This window comes from Phragmites australis, chromosome 23 (assembly GCF_958298935.1).
Source record: "Phragmites australis chromosome 23, lpPhrAust1.1, whole genome shotgun sequence".
Taxonomy (NCBI): Eukaryota; Viridiplantae; Streptophyta; class Magnoliopsida; order Poales; family Poaceae; genus Phragmites; species Phragmites australis.
In genome coordinates this window covers 4,948,317-4,960,222 of record NC_084943.1, presented here as the reverse complement: position 1 = coordinate 4,960,222, position 11,906 = coordinate 4,948,317, and positions in this window count along the sequence as shown.

The window sequence follows — 11,906 nt, the reverse complement described above, 5'->3', positions numbered from 1 at the left end:
ACGGAACGGAAGTACGGCACGGGACGGAGGCCGCGGCTGGAACTGGTGGAAGGGGAGGAGAACGGAACGGATCTAGGACATAGATTTTACCTCATTTGACTGGATTTCATTTCTCTCTCTCCTCATGGAAAATTTATGATGTGCAAACGAGAGAAAAAAGAGTAAAGCGTATAATGGAAAGTTTATGATGTGGCAAAACAATGTTTGTGGAGTAGTGTTGTAGCACAGGTTGAGCCTGCTTACGCGTGTCGGGTCACTAGCAAAAACGTTTAAAATTGCATCAATGGCTAAAGTCAGTTAGATTTTCGCACAAACGCCGGATGATATAAATGTTACTCCCTCCGTTTAGAAATATTACTATTTCCACTTGTATTTTGATACCTAATATTCACTTCTACAGACGGTTCATATAATAAATCATCTCAATAGTAGGCAAGGGGCCATGCGGTTTTGAATCGTTTGTGAAAATTTATTTCCATATGCGGTCTCTTATGTGAACTATTTGTAGAAATAGCTCTATTATCATAGGTAGTTCACATAAAAAACTATATGTTCGAATACGCGCAAAATACTCAATCAGAGGGGGTGAATGATTGCGGAAACCAAATTCAAAGATTAGCTCACCCAAATCGAAACTCGATTTATACTCGGTATTCCACTCGAAATAGATTATACACACTCTAGTAAAAACGATGTAGAGAAAAATCTATTGGTCGGATTGCTCTCAAATTTAATCAGCAGAAACTAGATTCAAATACGAAACTAACCTAATAAGTATCGAGTAAATCGGATATGTGGATCAAAAGTTATTTCTGGTCAAAGCAGACTGTATCAACCAGTATTGAGTAAATCAAAACTTAGTCGAGTTGACAAAAAAACCTACTCGAGAACAAACCAAATCCACTCAAAATTTTCTCAGATCAAACACTAGATATTCTAGCAAGATTTTGGATGGATTAAACCAAGATGAAACTTAATAAAAGCACGAGACTAATCGAAAATCAAAACCAAACATGCAGAATACAAACATAGAGAAAATTCTGAATCAACAACTCATCAATTTAAGAAACTTGATTTTCATTGCATAGATGAGTTTACAAGATACCTTTCTAAAGCATCCAACAAGGATTTCCACGAAATCCTAAAACAGCTCTCTCTCGAGTTTCTCTATCTCTCCACTGCGTTCTACGCCTCTTTCTATATTTATAGGGTAGCCACACGCACAAACATGATCGAATCGAACTACAACTCACTCTCATATTCAATCTGATCTCTATTCTCCTCTAATCACAAGAGGATAAACAACTTCTGTTAATTAAGCTAATTAGCCAACAATTCTTACGTAATCATGCATGCACATCTCCCGTGCATACATGCATATATGTAACCAACTCAGAGTCCGTCTCCGACACTAACTCTTGTCTTAAGTCCAACCACCACACGACTCCCCTATGTCTGCTCCGACTCGAACAAGAATTTGTCTTCATGTCCTCTCAGGATCAAATCGCCTCCAGCGTCCATCGCGAAGCCTTGTCCCCATATGCATTGTTCTCTTAGCTCGAACGTCCCGCATGACATCCTCGATCACCACGACCTCAGTTCCTCCTGAACCTAGTCGCCGAACCTCAGTTCCTCCCTGAACTTAGTTCGTCGATCCGTCATCAACCACGTTCGCCTTCGAGCAATACCTGCACATGAATCAAATAACAATCGAATGCGAGCACAAGTCCTTCCCGACTTGACTCAAGATATGAACTGCATGTGATAATATCTCCATAAATAGTTCATGTCCGTGGAGAGCTCTGTTCAGACCGAGCTCACTGTTGTTCAAACAGTAGGTCTCAAAAGGCGGCAACGAAATTTGAAAACAAAGAGGAAGGTTTAATTTTTCAATTCCTTGGAGGAGACATCTAAGCTAAGATTATCACATCCCTAGCTAGCATCTTTTTGAAGTCTAATTTAGATTTATAGCTTATTTAGGGTTTGAATAGGTTCTAGAGATGCTCATAGTTCTAGTCATTTAGATCCTAGAATTAGCTTAAATTTGTGGCAATGTTGATTCAACTATGTAGATTCACATGATTCTAGCATTATATTTCAAAAATATAGCTTCAATTGTTGTTTTTTTAGTCTCTAGGAGGTTTTCTCATGAATGGGGATTTTTTTTTATCTAGATCTAGATCTAGATGTAGAGGGATAGAGTAATGAATCCATATTGTTTTGAGCCATAAATTTGGACCAATGTAGATTCAATTGTGTAGACATATTATAATCATAACATGCCTAATTTTTCCATTTTTTTAAAAAACTTTTTTAATTATGATTTTCTTATTAATTAATTAATTTATGTATCTAATTTTGTGATTGAAGTTAAAGATGGATAGAGCATGGATGTACGATGCGTTAAGATATGGAGAAATATACATCAAAGGACTATCTGCTTTTATTGAAGCCACCGAGACTGACGTTTTGACTAAGAAGACAAAGGAAATATATTGTCTAGATTCTGGCTGCAAGAACCAGAAATTATAGGACAAATCGAGCATAATCAAATCACACTTGATCCTGAGAGGTTTTATCGAGGATTACACATGTTGGTCCAGTCACGACGAATAACGTGCAAGCGAACCAAACAACAACATCGTTGCTGATCAAGGGGATGGTGAAGATGATGTAGTCAAAGGCGACTGTCGGTGACATGGGAACCAGGGGTCCCCGAGTCCCGAGGCCAGGACAGCAGAATGCCACGTGGCGCCTTCCCTCGGGGACCATCTCCCCGAGGCCCCCAGAAGACCCAGTTCCGGGAGGGGTGCTCGGGGCCATGAACAGTGGTCCTCGAGTACCCGTAGTTCCCCGAGGACCCGAGAAGACACAGTTTCGGGAGGGTTGCTCGGGGCCATGAACAGTGGTCCCCGAGTACCCGTAGTTCCCGAGGACCCGAGAAGATAGTTCCGGGAGGGGTGCTCGGGGCCATGAACAGTAGTCCCCGAGTACCTGGAGTTCCCCGAGGACCGAGAAGAGACATATTCAAGAGAGGGTGCTCGGGGCTATGTACAGTAGGCCCCGAGCACCCAGAGTTCCCTGAGGACCTGAGAAGCCCTTTGCCGGTGGACCCCACAAGGGCTCAGCGGTGAGGTGTCAATTGGTGAGAGGTCCGATGCTGCATTTAAGAGGGAGCGTGGCCTGTCATTTCCAACCACTCTCCTCACGACTGTCGCACTGAGTACGCCAGTCCCTGCCACCACCTGGCAGGAATGCGTGGGGACATTTAATACGACAGGTCCCATCGCGTGTCACCCTACGGGGCCCATAAAAGAAATGGCTCGGAGATATCGTTGCTAGGCTCGAGGCATATTGCCTGCCCCCTGCTGTGTCAGACCAGCTCGGACCGAGCGGACATGCGGGGTTGTTCGGTGGCTACCCGGTGAGCCCCCCTGCACCTGCTAAAGTTGGCATAATGAGCGATAGGACCGGTCGAGGGCGTATTTTCAACCTCCTGTAACATCAAACTGCAGCCCTATGATGGTTATTTTCCATTTATGCCTTATGAGAATTCGTGCCCTCCTTTCTGGGCACGCCAAGCCTCCCCAACAAGATAAAAGGAGGGTGCGCTCCGGAGAGAAACAAGCCTAACAAGCTAAAGTAGAGGCCTTAGACGGGGACAAGTTGGAACAAGCCGAAGCATACAGCACACAAGTCCGAGAAGCGGAGCAGAGGTTCACCAAGCTCGAAGCAAGACTGAAGCTCTAGACTTAAACAAAAAACCTTGTAACAGAAGAGATCCAGAGAGAGACATTCCTAGAGCATTAATAGCATACACACAGGAGTAGGGTATTACGCTCCGCGCGGCCCGAACCTGTCTAAAAATCCCTTGAGCATCTACTCCCACTAGCAGACGATCATCCGTCCCGCCTACATCTCACGTATTCGCATTAAATCCACATACGAGGTAGATTCAGAATCATCCCCCCCCCCGGTCGAATCTCATAGGGGGTCCCTCAGGATCCCCGCTTGAGGAGTTCATCCTCCGACAGCGACACTGATGTTATGATGGATGATAATATTGATTTCGATCTGGAGGAAATGTTGCGCCATGCAAAACCTCATGTTTTAAGGAACATGAGATATTTAGATAATTTCGAGGCGTTATAGAAGGCGTCGAATGATCTTTTGTATGAGGAATAGAAGGGCTATGATAAGGAGTTTACGGTGTTGCATTCAGTGCTTGAACTTTTAAGGTTGAAGGCTAGCAATGGATGGTCCAACAAGAGATTCTCGTTTCTGTTGAGTCTCTTAGCAAACATGCTTCCGAAACCTAACTCCTTACTCACCACCACTTATCAGGCAAATAAGCTTATCTGCCCGTTGTCATTGGATGTGCAAAAAATACATATGTGTTCGAACCACTATATCTTCTACAGTAAAGAGTACGAAGCCTTGGATAGATACCTAGTGTGCAATGAGAGTTGGTATAAGAGGAATGATGATTGTGAGGACGAAGATGCTTCCACCAACGTGAAGAAGAAGAAAAGTAATGCTGGTCGTGACGAAGAAGACACTTCTTCCAACACGGAGAAGAAGAGAAGAAGTCCTGCTATGGTGATGTGTACTTGCCAGTGATCTCCCGCTTGTAGCTTTGTACTTGAACCCTAGGAACTCTGAATTCATGCATTGGCATTTCGATAAGCGCAAGAAGGATAGAACTAGGCTTCGACATCCCGCTGATGCTAGCCAATGGAGAAAGTTTGATGCCATGTATCTAGATTTCGCTGAAGAAACAAGGAATGTAAGGTTTGCTTTGAGTACCGATGGAATGAATCTTTTCGGTGACATGAGCACCTCACATAGCACTTGGCTAGTGGTCCTGCCAATCTACAACCTTTCTCCATGGTTATGCATGAAGCGATACCTTATACTGTCCATTCTTATCCAAGGACCGAAACAACCTAGCAACGATATAAATATGTTTCTAGAACCATTGATGGAAGATATGCCAAAATTGTGGAACGATGGGGTCCGGGTGTGGGATGAGTTCCGACGGCAGTACTCCACGCTGAAAGCCATGATTTTTGTTACCATAGTGATTATCCTGCCCTTTTTTCCCTATCGGGACAGGTTAAAAGGAAGCAAGGATGTGTAGTGTGCTTGGATGAAATCACGTCTATGTATCTCTCGTACTCACAAATGGTTATGTTTCTGTTGTCAGTAGTGTTTTAACTCTTTCAGTTATATTTTTATTTCAGACACGGATGATTGAAAGACAAAGATATCCAAAACGTGCAACATGACATGTATCGGTTCATTGTGCACGAAGTCATCCACAAGAGTGGTAGATTCTTTGATCTCGGAGGCGAATTGGCTAGCCATATGAGGCTTTATGAGTGGGACAGAAAGACTCTTAGCAATGTTGGCTTGTGTTGTAAATTGACTTTTGATGTAAAAATATTGTACTTGTGTTAAATATTTGACTTGTGTTAGATTCAAATGTTGTTGAAATCTATGATATTTGAAATGTGTCTTGAAGATGTGTTGAAATTTGGAGGAAATAAAAATATATGCTTATTATTATTTTGAATAAAATTTATTTTCGCATGTGGTTCCTTAAAGTAACCCGCCTGTGAAAATATATCTATCTACAAGAGGACGCTAAAGTGCGCCGCCTGTAAAAACTATTTTCACAGATGGTTTACTTAAGGAACCACCCATGGAAATCGTTTTCCACAGACGGCTCCTTAAGAGAACCGCATGTGAAAACATTTTCACATGCGGTTCTCTTAAGAAGCCGCATGTGGCAAACGATTTTCACATTTCTACATGCCTTAGATCATAAACGATTGCGCTAAACGTCTGTGAAAACTGGTTACGAATTGACTCTAGAAATAGTTTCTGTAGTAGTGAGTAGGCATATATTTTTTAAGCTCGATTTTGAAGTTGAATTCTGATTAAGGTTTTCTCACAAATTATATTATTTATAGCTACAAAACCTATATAGTATGAAATTATTTTGAATTGTGAACCTAGTTATATAATTTTTATATACTAAATATTATTATAATTTAATTAAATGTTAGTCAAAGTACACAAAGTTTATCTTTTTAAAAAAGAAATACGTCTATTATTTCTGAACGGAAGGAGTATTTGATTATTTGCCCTTTATTCTGTAGTTTTTAATTTTGTGGGTTATATGTTGAAGGTTATTCATCGATGTGTTTAACTATATGAATAACATTTGGAGTGGTTGAATCAAATCCTATAAAATTAGGTGGGTAGTTGTGCCAACTCCACAGTCAAATTTATCAAAGCACTGTGGAGGATAGAGATTTGGTAATGGACAAGAGTAAGTCTTTAAATGAGGTCCTTTTTAAGACGAGCTATGCTTGTGCTAAAGCTAGCTTAATTGAGAAGAGAGGCTTTTTGGCAGTGTGGCATTTTGTTAGATGGGTTAGCTTTCTTAAATTTAGATGAGGCGGCAAATGTTTGAAATGCCCTTGATAGAAATGATAGCATGTTTATTCGCTGATTCATGGTTAGTAGCATTGGTTTCAAACTTTTTGTGCAAGCTGAAATGAAAATAGAACTGCAACCATGAAATCCAGGGACTCTAAATGTCACCAAGTATCAAAAATATGATTTTCGTCTCAATTAATTTCTACTCCCTTTCTGCTGCTAATTGCTGCACGCCGTAGATCAAAGGCGAGAAAACCACACATCTATATGTTCTTTCCTTCTTTTTTCATTTCTCAGCTATAGTTTTGGTGTCATAATGGTATTTCACGGTGCTGTTAGTTTGATCCATTCTATAGCTTGTGATATCTTAGTTGTTTCAAACACGGCATATACATATTTTTGTTACCTAGATACTAGGGATACTATACTTCTTTGTTTAAAGTGGTGAAAAAATCTTCCACAATAAAAGCAATAGAATGTTGGGACTTGGGAGCAGTCATGCTGTTTTTAGAAAATTTACTGCCTTATTTTTGAAGGCCAGATTATGTTCATAGCTTCATTACATTGTGTTTTACATATCATTGTGATCTGTGAGCATATTGATCCTAGTCTTTCTTGACAATGTATATTTGTGATGCAGATTAGATGAGTGGAGTGGAGCTACCATAGTCATCATCATGCTTATAACGAATATTTTTTAGTATGACAAATAGTGTGTGCAGGCCCCTTGTAATTTATTTCAATGACTATTCTAGTTGTGTGCATGATCTGTCTAGTCTAGCAAAACAACTTCAAACATGACTGGTGATTTAGACATGATGTTTGAGCTACTTATTTCTGCTTTTTTGGTTGGCAACAAATTTAATGTCTATTGTCTTTGAATGTTCCTAGGAATGGGAGAGATCAGCTGATGATCCTCCTGACGACGAGGAAGAAGAGGAACAGGAAGAACAACCACAACAAGAGGATGATCCAGACAAAAGAAGAACCTGAGGAAGATGACGCGAACAAGTCAACTGAGTAATTTTGAATGATCTGGGTGTGGTAAATAGACATTGGGCCAAATAAATGTGCCATATCTTTGGAGAATGTAAGATATATCAGTTCAGTTCAATGTTAACCGTTAGTTCTGCTGGCTTATATGTGTATGACTTTGTGACATTTAATGAAGATATTTGATCTCCTGTGTGTATGATCTATGTATGATATGTTGTGAATGTAGTTTGAATCTGTTGTTTAATGATCTATGTATATGATCTGTTGTCAATTTATATTCAGTAATACATAAATTCAGTACTGTGTAAATGAATGTACATATGGTTCTAGACCTACAACCGTCTGTACAAATACACAATAGATGCTCGAAATGGGAGTCATCTGTACTATTCCTAGTTCACATACGGCTCACAACTGTAACCATTTGTATTGTACAATGTTCACAGATGGCTCAGAATTTCGAGCCGTCTATGATATTACCAAAGTACAAATGACTCGTGATTGGAGTCGTCTGTACTGTTCCTAGATCACCTAGATCATAGATAGCTCGAAACTTCAAGCCGTCATGTGATATTCCTAGAGTATAGGCGGCTCCAATAACTCATGTGTACAAAAGATTTGTACACACGGTTTAAAAACCGTCTATACAAATCTGATTTATACAGCCTCTTTTCTACATATGATTCGAAAAACTGTCTCGTACGGAATTTCCAAACCGTCTGTACAAATGTTTTATCTAATAGTGTGGCTAGAAGTGAAGTAATCAAGTTCCTACAGACTAGAAACATCGAATTAATTTGTGTGATTTTGCGTCAGTTTTACGAAATCATACTGCCACTAGCGTGCCAGTTGCAGTTAGTTTTATGGGCATGAAAAATTGTAATATATTTGTATCGAGGTTTAGAGCGAGCTATATAAATTTCTGCATTGGAACAAAATTGTGAGTGCAAGAACGATGTATCAGACACCGTCAATTTGATTTGTCTTAACTCGATTTTTTGTTATTTTTTAACATATGCCTGGACAAGTTAAAAAGTATGTGTGGTGTCATTTTGCATGTGCTTCACTAGCCAACTATTTATCTCATAATTTTTTTATCTCACGTTGCAACATTATTGAATTTATATTTTGCAACATATATTCCGCGTCGAGTCATTAGTGATCGATAGAACTAAGATTTTGTTATTTCAGGGATATTAGTGATAGAGCCTAAACCACAAGAACCTACAATACACCAATTCGCTTATTACTTGGAAATGGATTGGCATATATCTAAAGGATCCAGAAATGGAGAAAAAAATGTATTGAGGTGTTTACATGTGAGGATATTTTTCTATCATCATCCTACCCTATAATAATTATTTATTTGGATTCATGTATAGATCTCAAGTTTTTTAAACAGCACAATCTTTTGTTGAGCAACATTTACAAACACTGTAATATATGATATAATAAAAACTTAACAATCACTACCGGATTTCGAGGGCACACGGCAAAGGCCTAAAAACACTCGGCAACGTGGGCAAAGCACTGTCGGCATACACACTGCCGGCAAACAGATGTTTGCCGAGTGTTTTATATCGCGCACTCGGTAAACATATTTGCCGAGAGCCAAATACGACACTCGGCAAAAAAAAGCGACCTAACGGCGGCAGGGCTTTAACGGTCTCTTTGCCGAGTGTCTAAGGGATACACTCGGCAAAAAGAGGACACGTGGCGCTCGCACATCGTCTCTTTTTTTGGCAGTTTGCCGATTTTACCGAGTGTCCGTCGAATACACTCGGCAAATCACGGCACGTTTGCCGAGTGTATTGAACAGCCTTGCGACACGTGTCAGGTTTGCCGAGTGTAACACTCGGCATAGTCGTGTTTGCCGAGTGTTACACTCGGCAAACTGTTATTTACCAGATTGACAATTGATCCATACCAGATTCAAAACTGTCGCTGCAATTCAAAACAATTTATATATATTTCACAGATTACCACCTTCACATAAACATCGCATATTACATAAACATCGCATATTACACAAACATCACATAAACCGTCGCATAAACATCACATATGCCACAAACAGCGCATAAACTATGGCAAGTGACACAAACATGACAAATTGTCGTGACAAGATAGCAAAACATAGTCCAAACAAAAAGAAAATGTAGCAGGCCGTAACGGACTCAACACTTGATTACCACCTTAACCTGCATCAATTAAGGAGCAGAAACGCTAATTAAGAAGTATGCATTTGAAAGTAAACAGAAATGGTAAGTATGGATATGGGGTTACAAAAGTAAGTTTTCAAAGTGAGGAGAACAAACCAAAGTGAGGTGGAGTACCAAAGTGCGAACCTCCAGCTCCAGGCGTATTCGATCCCTCTGATTGATACTGCACAAAGGAGGAGATAGTTAGCACAACACTCTATGACTGTAGGAATGGCAATAATGGTGATTAAAAGGTTATAAACTAACTCACAGGAGTGTATGGAGTCTGTGGAGCAAGTGGACGAGAAGGCGGTGGCATCGGTGGCGGAGTTTGGCCCATTGCAGCATAAAGGGGCGTCATCATCGCATACCACTGGGATCGTTCTGCCACTAGCCTCTCCTCGAACGTTCTCTCTAATTCGTGATGGAGCCTCCTTTCTTCATCCAGCTGGGCCTACAGTATGTCAGCGCAATCTCATCATCGTTCCAATGCAAAGCATGTAAAGATCGTGGAGGATGAATGAAATAGAACTAACCTGGATTTCGTTCATCGCAATCTGTGTAGGCTCTAGGCGAGGGCGTATACCCGGACCTGAGCTCGTGCTCTGAGCTCTAAGCTGAGAGAGAGAGAGGGAGTGGTGGCCGTATCGAGTGTGCCGTCACCAATCCAGAACCGGCCATGTTTCTTGCCTCCTCCCGCCCTCATAACCACTTCCCCATCAAGATCATGTTCGCTCGGATCAAAGTCTGGGCCGTGGACCTCCTTTGCCATCGATGTGTATCCATCCAGGCGAGCCTTGACGTTCTTGTTGGTGTACGCTGAGGCCGGGTCATTCGGGTCATAAGCAACCCCGTGCATCGCCTTTGACTTATGGGCCAAAGCATAAGCCTTGAACTGGGAGAGAGGCTGACCATCATTTTTTGCCGACTGCAACAGAAAAGCAATAACATTCATAAAGGGGGCGCCCGCACAGAAATTAAGGAGAATTGAGCTTGGGAACAACAGATGCTATTGCATACCCATCTAGCCGCGAAACCAGTCAGGCTGAGGTTGCCTTGATGGTGTGGCGCGCCAGGCATCAACAATCGCCTTTCCCGGCAAGCATTGTGACTGTCCTCCCACTCGGGAGCGCACCACTTGTCCACGATCACCGCCCAACACGGAAGGTCTCCGGCGCACCACCCCGGAGGCACCTAAATAATCAAGTACATGATATATAAGAAGAAGAAATTAAGTGTTAGTAATCTAAGGAATAATAAGCTTTAATGTACTTTACCTGCAGGTATTGCTCCCGGGTCAGAAATATGGTCCTAGCGTCTTTTTTTGTCACCTTCGCTCCAAGGTGTTCCGCGTGAAATTTGATCACGGCCTGGACGCGCGCCTCATAGTGCATATCCTTAACAAGCTTCTTGGCAGCTTTGTCGACGACAGCAGCTGCCCTAGCCTCCAAGCCCGGCTCGCATCTAAAAAAATCCTGCATATAGACGCGACGGATCCAGTCATTAGTTAAATAATTTTCATGCGATTAGTATTGACTAATATAGTGCGAAAGAAACTTACCCACAGCTCGGCCTTCACCCGCTCGGCTCTATTGGGAAACACCCTTCCCTCCCGGTCATAGGCGTCCGGCGCGGCTGCATAGTGGGCCCATGTGTATGCCGGCTCGGTTACTCCGCCCAAAGTAACCATACCAGGGAACTTCTCCTTGATCAAAAGTCCAAGGATGCCGTTTACATGGCGTGAGTGGTTACCCTCTCCAACCTTCAGCCAGTTCCTGCACAAGTGTAAAGGCAAATTATTAGTATGTGTTGAAATATTGAAGATACAAAGGCAAAAAAAAATAGTGAGAGTAGAGAGAGCCATTTACTTCTCTCCATCTGGTCGAATGAGCGGGCGTCTAGCCATTGGCACCGGTCGCCTCGGGAGGCTAGAAGGACCACGCAGCCACACACGAGAAGAAGTAGAGCTAGAGCTACCCCCCTGGTCTACCTGCTCCTCCTCTACCTGCTCCTCCTCATCCCCAGACTGAGTCGTAGCCGTAGGTATAGGCGAGTCAGACTCAGACTCAGCCGCACCTAGAGGCGATTCAGTCTCCTCCTCAACAGCAGGTATAGAAGCACCTCCTCCACCCCTGCCTCCGCCTCTCGGCCTTCCTAGAGGTCTTCCCCGGGGTCTCTTTCCGGACCCGTCACCTGCATCTGTGGCTTTCCCCGTCGCCTTTTTTATAGCGACGTTAACTTCCTCATACCGCCCACCATGCT